The sequence below is a fragment of the Tursiops truncatus genome, chromosome 16 (genome assembly GCF_011762595.2).
Source record: "Tursiops truncatus isolate mTurTru1 chromosome 16, mTurTru1.mat.Y, whole genome shotgun sequence".
NCBI classification, from domain to species: domain Eukaryota; kingdom Metazoa; phylum Chordata; class Mammalia; order Artiodactyla; family Delphinidae; genus Tursiops; species Tursiops truncatus.
In genome coordinates this window covers 81,163,190-81,172,658 of record NC_047049.1, presented here as the reverse complement: position 1 = coordinate 81,172,658, position 9,469 = coordinate 81,163,190, and the positions used below count along the sequence as shown (strand labels likewise).

Here is a 9,469-nt window from a genome sequence, read left to right as displayed (position 1 = left end):
AAAAAAAAAACAGAATGCGAGTCAGGGTGCAAAGAGTTTGAGAAGAAAACCGAACAGAGGTAAACTACTGTAAAGCAGGAGTCTGCGTCAGCAGGAATTATTTCTGTGAGAATAACAGCTGGACCAGGGACCACAGGACGTCAAGGAATTGCCAAAGAGTTCATGGCTGTTGCGTCTTGTACAAATGGATAGATTTGGTTCCTGTCAGAATCAAATTTGACTTCTTTCTCTGTTGGCAAGATTGGGGTGTTACAGGGTGAGGAAGTAAAGACTAGTATACCCTGCTTCAAAAGGGAGTCTATTGTATAAGCTACAATATATAAGCTATATTGTACACCACAGGGAATACAGCCAATATTTTATAATAACTAAAAATGGAGTATAACCTTTAAAACTTGTGAATCACTCTACTGTATACCTGTAACATATACAATATTGTATACCAACTATACTTCAACAAAAAAGGGGGAATCTATTAGAGATTTAATTCCTTGCTTTGCAACCCTAGACAGAGGGATTAGGTTATGCTTGTGATACCAAGCAGAGCCCTGTGGGGCTCCTGGGCATAAAGCCTTTCTGTGTCCCCCCACTTCTTTTTTTTTTTTTTTTTTTTTTTTTTGCGGTACGTGGCCTCTCAGTGTTGTGGCCTCTCCCGTTGCGGAGCACACGCTCCGGACGCGCAGGCTCACCGGCCATGGCTCACAGGCCCAGCCGCTCTGCGGCATATGGGATCTTCCCGGACCGGGGCACGAACCCGTGTCCCCTGCATCGGCAGGCGGACTCTCAACCACTGCGCCACCAGGGAAGCCCCCCCCACTTCTTAATTACAGGAAATAGGCTTCATTCAGCCTCCAAGACCTTCCCTGAGTTCCAAGGGGTAGGTTCAGACCGTTGCTAATCAGGGAAGGGAGGGGATGCAGAGACAAGGGAGAAACAGTCAAGAAACAATAGCGCAGTCTTGGGGCAGCGGCCTGGTTCCCCCTAAGGGACACACAGAACAGTATCTTTTGGGCTCTTTATAGAACTAAAACCCCCAATAAATGGAAGATGAAGCAATCCTCCTTCCAGAGAGAAGGTCACTGGATTGATAACCTCGGAAAACCAGAGAAGCTTATCTGGAGACCACCTGAGGCCAGATTAAAGGAGTGCGGGTCCTGCACACACCCTAATCTTATCAGCAACCCCACCCCTGAACTATTTGCTATAAAACTCCTCACCAAAACCTCCCGGCTCGGGACACATACTTTTTGAGGGGCCTGAGCCCGCGGTGTTCCCCTTTGCCTGGCAAAGCAGTAAAGCAATTCTTTTCACCCAAAACTCTGTCTCCAAGATTCGATTCAACACCAGTGCACAGAGGTCGAGGTTTTGGCATCAAATTCAATAAGCCTATTCATGATAAAACCCAGAGGTAACTTGCCAGGTTTAGAATAAATCTTTACCATGGATGCAAGAGGCATCCCTGGTGAGGGGGCAGATGTAGCCCTCACGATTCAAAGGTTTACTCCCAGAAATAGTCTAAAAAAGTAAAGACCTTCATTGCATAAGTAGTAAGGATGGTATAGTGAAAATGGTGTCCCTGGTCTCCCACAAAAATGTGTGGCACCTTTGCCTATAAACCCACTAATTATGTGGCACTGGGCAGGTAGGACTTTTCCAGCACTAGCAAGCAACAGAGTTTCCGACAACGAAGGCCCCTTTCAGACTGGGACCCCTTGTGAGAGCTGGAATGGCTGGACACAGAGGGTGCTGTTTCTGACTTAGTGTCTCAGAGCCCCAGTCTACATGAATGGCCACAAGATGCACCCCGTAAATGCCCCTTCCAGACGGCGCAGACAAGAGGGAGGTTTCTCACTGGCCAAGAAGCCAAACTCTTCAGGACGTAGAACAAGACAGAAAGGAAGACTTCGACTTTATCTTATCTGCACATTAACAGTTTGCCTGGGTCTTGAGTTCCTTGGAGTCATGCTAAGGCCTGGGAGGGTGGGGACTGGGGAACATTCTACAGAGTACCTTGTTGCATGGAAATTTTCTTGAGGTTGGTGGGTGACCTAGTGTCAACCTGACAGGTTCTGTGACCAGCTTACCCCCTCGCGGGTGTCTTCTTGAGGGGGTGAGCACCCTAATGTCTATTAAATGCTTGCCTTGTACCCACCAATGGGGCAGCTGTGGCTTCCAAGACGTCCCTTAGCTTTAACCTCGTGGGTCTATCAACCCACAGCAGTGTTTGTCTACACAGACTCGTGGTCTGTGAGGTTGGCCTGAACAACCGGCTTACAGGGCCTGTGGCTGTGTCCCACCCTGTGGAATTTCCTTCTTATGACAAATGACACAATACAGACAAAGAAAGACAGTAACCATCTCTGGGGGGCTGAGGGGCAGGGAGGATGAACACACCAAGAGTGCTCTACCAAATTCCCAACCAAGTGTCACTGAGCCAGCGAATTAGTTCCACAGATATTTTCTCCTGCTGGTCTAAATTTAGAGACAGAAAGAAGGAGATTCTCACCACATTCGTGCCCCTGAACCCCACAGACAGATTCTGGGAGGCCGGCATGCTAAGAAGTATCACCTTCTGCTGGCCTTTGTCAGGTGTCCCAGCATCTCTTCACCTGCATCCGTCTTCAGGAGGAAGCAGCTTTCCACCCAGAGAAGGCAGTTTTTCAGCCAGATGTTCCCAGCCAGGGAAGTATCCTTCCAACTACGCCAACTGTGGGGAAGGGGAAATTTCCCCTCTTTCCCCTCCTCGTTCTTTTGTCTGGCAATTCAAATGACCTAGGGAGAGTAACAGGAGAAACTCAACTACGTTACTTGTGCACAGGGAATAAGTATGAAGAATTCCAAAAGCAGTGAGGCCAGGTGAGGTAAGGAGAAGGAGGTAGGGGTTTGAGGTCTCAAGGGGAAGTAAGGTAACTCACAGAAGATACAAAGTAATGTTTGGTAACAAATGTTTTCTGGGCCATCCTTTTTTTTTTTTTAATAAACAGCTTTATTGAGATATGATTCACACAGCACAGACTCACCTGTTTCAAGTGTACAATTCAATGGTGTTTAGTACATTCACAGGTATGTGCAACCATCACCAGGGTCACTTTTAGTACATTTTCATCACATCAGAAAGAAACTCCACATCCTTTAGCTATCACTCCACCTCGCCACACCCACCCTCCCACGCTCCCCCAGCCCTGAGCAACCACTAATCTACTTTCTGTCTCTATAGATTTTCCGATGCTGGACTTTCATCTGAATGGGATCATATAATATCTTAGTCCGTTTGCGCTGCTGTAACAAAAATATCAGATTGTGTGGCTTAAACAGCAGACTGTTCTAGAAGCTGGGGAGTCCAAGCTCAAAGTGCCAACAAACCTGGAGAATCCGTTTCTCGGTTCAGAGACGGCCATCTGTTCACTGCGTCCTCATGTGGGGAAGGGACAAGGGAGCTTTCTAGAGTAACTTTTCTTAAAGGCACTAATCCCACTCATGAGGGCTCTGTCCTCATTACCTGATTACCTCCCAAAGGCCCACCTCCTAATACCATCACATTAGAAGTCAGGTTTCCACATCTGAATTGGGGAGGGACACAAACATTCAGTCTAGAGCACATAACATGTGGACTTTTGTGACCAGCCGCTTTCACTCAGCATAATGGTTTCATGGTTCGTCCGTATTGTGACATGTATCAGTATTCCATTCCTCATTATGACTGACTAACACTCCACTGGATCGATAGGCCACATTTTTTTATCCATTCATCAACTGATAGACACTTGGATTGTTTCCACCTTTAGGCAATGAACAATGTTGCTATACACTTTCCCAAACAACTTTTTGTGTAGACGTATTTCATTTTGGGGGAAATACGCTTAGGAGTGGAATTGCTGGGTTATACAGTAACTGTTGTGAAGTAAAACTCACTTTCTATGGCAAGACCAGGAAAATTTAAACACACAAAATCTTCCTTGCACTTTGGCCTCCTCTCTCCCCATGCTGTGCCTTGTGTGTCTGCATTAGGCATCGACCAAACCTCCCATGGGCAGAAATACCTGCTCAGCCATGAAGAGCAAACTTCTGCCAGCGTCGAGACAACCCCTTAAAGATAACGTTCCTTCTTGATCTCGTAAGGGACCACAATAGCGCTTAGCTCTGGACTGTGTAAACTGTGAATAACATCTCATTTTCTGTCCAGCCCTCTGCCTCAAAAAACTCACATAACTGTGCCTGGACTGCTAACGGGCAGGACAATTCTCGGGGTTTTCTGAGATGCTGTTCCCCGGTTAGAGCCTCAAATTTGGCACAAATAAAATTTTCCATTTCTTTCTTAGATCAACTGATTCATTCTTTTGTCAGCTCTGTTTAATCATCTGAGGAACTTCCAGACGGTTTTCCCAAGTGGCTGTACCATTGTACATCCCTACCATCTCACACATTTTTAATTACCTACATTAAACAGGAAATTATATTTATAAATCGGTCATACTAACTGAACTTGTTACTATAGTCCTTCATACCATAGGACTCAGAAGAAAAACAGTCCTATCCAAAAAAAAGATTATTATGTTCCTTTATGTCCTCACAGCTATGACTGACAGTCGGTGACTTTATAAATTATCTTTTCATAGGAACCTAAGGTAATAAATTCCTTTTGAAAGTTGGATCATAAAGATTGCTATAAGATTTTAAGAAAGCCATTAGCTTAAAGAAGACATATAGTTCTTTCCCTGAGCCATTCATCCACAAAAACAGTGTGTTTGCTGCCTAGTACTGTCTTCCCAAAGTGGGAGGATACGTCATTTATGAGAATCTGACAATGGTGTATCAAAAACAGGAAATATAAAGTGACAAGAAAAGACACAGGAGGAGAAGCTGAAGATGAACCTTGACCACAAGAAGATGAGAATTAAATCAGATCCACGTCACGTAGCTAAATACGCAACTGTACTTGTACGGAGAGCGCCAATGAGATATTTTTAATGAAATCAATTCATTTGATAACCCACAAGTATTACACTTGGAGAAGATAAAAATCTCTATAATGAAAGGATTTTCTTTTACGTCTCCTTCTGCTGTAGAAGAACTTCACGAACTTTGACCTCCAGTAGCCAAGAACCTGGTTTGTCAGCGGTGATTCACGTTAGCCAAGCTCTGGCCACTGTGCCCCTGCTTCTCTGCATCAATGACCTCTCCAGTGTTCCCTGTGACTAAAAATAATAAACGCCCGAACATTAATATTGTTGATAATAGGATACAAGTGAGGAGAAGGTATCTCTTTTGTTCGGCTTCTCATTTTGTGTTAGAATCTCAAAAATCACAAGAATGTTAGAACTGGAAACCATATGGGAGATAAGTGGTTTGGGGGTTTTTAAAACAATATTTATTTATCTATTTGGCTGCATGGGTCTTAGTTGCAGCACGTGGGATCTTTCGTTGCGGCACGCAGGCTCTCTAGTTGTGGCGCAGGGGTTTAGTTGCTCCGTGGCATGTGGGATCTTAGGCCCCCGACCAGGGATTGAACCCACATCCCCTGCATTGGAAGGCGGATTCTTAACCACTGGACCAGCAGGGAAGTCCCAAGATAACGTGGTTTTTAACTCAAGGGGAAACAATCTCATTTGGGAATCTGGTGAGAAATGTGGACTTCTTTCCTAGAAAAATGGGTAGCAACCATAAACAGTATCAGGGTTGCTAATTAGCCATCCCTTATCCTGCTTAACCAGTAGGGTTGTGAGTGATACCCTTACCTGTAGGATTCTCACAGAATAGATGTCCTTAGAGGCTGTTGATGGGGCGGAAAAAATCGCAGGTGGCCAGAGACTTCTGGAGACTAGCCTCTCCGGGCAGAGGCGCGCAGATCGCCTCCAGGGGCAGACAGCAGTTGCCAGTTTAGAAAAGTATGTATTTAGGGACCTTAGGGAGCTGACAGTCCCCGGGGAAGGCAGGGACTCGGGCTCGGAGGGAACGAAGCCAGAAACAACACTCGACCCCATCAGGAGGCTGCGTTAGAGAGATGGCATTGTCACTGCCGCTCACGGAGACCTTGCTCTCCAGCCATCCCTTCCCTCCTGCTTCTCTCCATCACTGGCTCTGGATCAGCCTCGTATAGGAGCATCTGATGAACAGAGCCTGAGTCAGGAGGCCGGGCCACCGGGAAGACCAGGGAGTGCGATCTGCTTCCAGCCCTGGGACATGGAAACTCTCTAGTTAGGAAGAAGGATGCCAGGCAGCCCTAACACAACTTCCACTGTCTGGGAGGGGCTGGCTGAGACTTAAAATTTGGGGAAGCGGGACTTCCTCGGTGGTCCAGTGGTTGGGACACTGCACTCCTAATGCAGGGCGCCCTGCAGGTCAGGGAACTGAGATATCACATGCCACGGGGCAACTAAGCCTGCATGCCACAACTAGAGAGCCCACGCACCGCAATGAAAGATCCCACGTGCCGCAATGAAAGATCCCGCGTGCCGCAACTAAAGATCCCACATGCTGCAACTAAGGATCCTGCATGCCGCAGCTGGTACCCAGCGCGGTCAAATTTTAAAATATATATATAAGAGTTGGGGAAACAACTGACATTGGAGAGACCTGGCGGGAGCTCCTCATTAGGGGAAAATGTTGGACTCAGGCTGAGCCCAGGGGAACGGCAATGCATGGTCCCCAGTAAGAAACTAAGACGCAGGTTACACCAGCCTTGGTCCTTCCCCAGTGGACCAGAGGTCCTGCCCCGATTTCCTGGATGCATAAGATCTCCCCCTGTTCCCATGCCACTACTGGAAAGGAAGGGAAAGGAAGACTATGGGAGAAATGGACTATATAGGGTGTTTAAACTTTCAAGTGACTGCTAATTTACAGACAGAGAGAGAGAGGGAGAGACTAATCCAAAATGAAAGAGTGTGTCATACAGCAAAATATAAGTTGAATTTTTAGTACTAGACAGAACGGGAGCTTCAGAGCAAGAGGAGACAAACTCTATAGTTTAAAAAAGTAAAGATAGCATGTTTGCACCCTAAACCATGGGGCGTAAACGCCCAGGGTTCAAGTCGCCCTAAGGGCTGTGTGCAGGGGCTTTTCATCTCTGGAATGAGATTAAACGGCAGGGGGAGAAGCGCTGGGGCAGGAGTAGCTGGGCGATACTTATCCTTTGGCAACCCAAGATTGATTTTTACTTTATTTTTAATTGAAGTATAGTTGGTTTACAATAGTATGTTCGTTTCAGGTGTACAGCAAAGTGATTCCATGACACAAATATATGTATATACCTATATTCCTTTTTTTCTGTTCTTTTCCATTATAGTTTATGAAACGATATTGACTATAGTTCCCTGTGCTACACAGTACATCCTTGTTGTTTATCTATGTTATACACGGTAGTGTGCATCTGTTAATCCCAACGCTGGAGTTTTGAGGAGCAGAGTTCCTTCTCAGGGATGCAAGGGCAATTTCCACAGTGTCAGCCGGGTCCAGGGGTTTACTGGGGAGATTAGGCGTCTGGAGGAAGCTGTATCCCCAATAGAGGCTGCAGGCAGCTTCAGCGGTCCTGGGAAATGGAAGGGAAGTTCATGGTCTGTGTGGCTCCCAACTGGAATCCCTGTGGGTCCACGGAGGCCCAGGACTGGCCCGAGAGCATGGGGGGATTGGGCGGAGATGACCTCTCACCCCATGATGCGCTGCCTTTTTTTTTTTTCCAGTTTGTTTGTTTTATTGACACCTGGTTGCTCAGGCTTTGACCGCGTACTTCCGCAGTGGGTACAGCCTCTCCTTCCGCTGCTGCTTCTTGGTCTTCAGGTTCTCTTCGTGTTTACTGAGCCGGCGGCGCATGGCACGCGTTTTCTTGGGCCGCAGATCCAGGGGCTAGTACTTCTTGCCCTTGTAGAATTTCCTGAGGTTCTCTTTCTGAGTCTGGTTAATGACGGTGAGTACACGGGCGATGGATTTGCGAACAACACGGATCTTGGAGAGTTAGGCAGCCGCGCCGCCTGTTACTTTAGCCACGCGTAGCTGGGACAGCTCCACTTTCAGGTCCTCCAGCTGTTTCAGCAGCTCCTCCTTCTTCTTGCCGCGAAGGTCTCGAGCCTTAATCTTGGCCATGACTGTAGAGTCCGCCTCCGCTGCCTTCTCGGAGGGAAAAGGCTCATTCCCACGCAGGAGAAAGTGGGCTCCTGGGGGGGGGGAGGAGTGCACAGCCCGACGGGGGGGTGGCGTGTGTTCCAGGGGAGGGAAGCGAGTCCCGCCTGGCAGCCAGGTTTGCTGATATGAACTTGGCACGAGGAGCACAAGCTCTCACCTTCTAGGACACACGGTGACACTCATGACCACCACTGAACCTCCTTTTGCAAAGCACAGACTTCTGGGGACGGCCCAAAAAGGGAGACAGAACTCGCCTGGAACAATGACATCATTGCTCCGCTCTGAGCTTCAAGCTGGGCTTTTAAGTCTATGGTGAGTCTTTGGAAAGCTGAGTTGTCAAGTGAGAGCAAAGGATTTCTCAGAACCCATAAAATGACTTTTTTTTTTTAAGATCAAAGCTTGGAGGCGTAACTGGAAAGTAAATCATACAGCAAATCGCCAGGGGACAGCAGTTATAAGGTCAAGGTCATTCCTACCTAAGAGAGAAAGCCCCCTGGGGCCGGGAGATGTGAGGACCTGAGGTGGGGAGGGCAGAGACCCTTCCCCCTGCCCCCATGTGCCCCTGCGGAGGGCGGAGGGGGCAGAGTCACTGCAGACCGTGCTTACCCTGAGAGGACTCCACTTTGGCCTTGAGACAGTAATATTTAAAACCGACCGAGAACTTACTGCATTGGACTGAACACCCTGCAGGGGCCCAGGAGAGACGTGCACTCCGTGCAGTTTCCGGGCTCCAGGGCCACGGGGAAGCAGGTACTGGAAAAGAGGGAACTGCATTTCTGTACATGTGGGACACGGGGTGTGGATTTTGAGACCCCGGCCCAGCTCTTACTGCAGAAGCTGACGAGTCTCAACCGGGGTATGTGGAGCTCCTTTGCGCACGCTGTGAGCGCCCCGTACCGGGGCACAGGTGGCAGGTGACGACCAGGACAGCCAGTAAGGGAAGAGTGCAGAGCGTTCCGTGCTGGGGGGATACAGCCACCAGGGTCCGATGGCGGAGGGACTTGGAGTCTGAGAGAGGATGACGCGGCATCGGCCAGGGCCTCCTCCCTCTGTGAAGCTGCCCTGAGGGCTCACCACCACTGGGCCTTGCCCGTGCATGGGCGTCTCAACATAAAAAGAAACTCAACCAAGTAAGTCTAGAGTGTTACAAGCAAACACGCGTTCCCTCTACTCCGTCCCCCACTCTCGTTATGCCTCGTGTAATTTCCAAGAGAACTTTATGCAGCTGTAAACGCCATCCTGGTCCCCCTTTCTCCACAAATGGGAGTGTCCTCTGCGTGCCGTGCTGACCTTGACCTATCGGAGACCTTCCGTGTCAGCGTGGAGGGCTTCCTGGCTCTGCTCCGTGGCTGCC

At 48.3% G+C, this 9,469-nt stretch overlaps 1 pseudogene; it reads right to left on the bottom strand.

Annotated features, from left to right (window-relative positions):
- Positions 1-7,660: 7,660 nt before the first annotated feature.
- LOC117308455 (large ribosomal subunit protein uL29 pseudogene) lies at positions 7,661-8,110 on the bottom strand (annotated as a pseudogene).
- Positions 8,111-9,469: the final 1,359 nt, after the last annotated feature.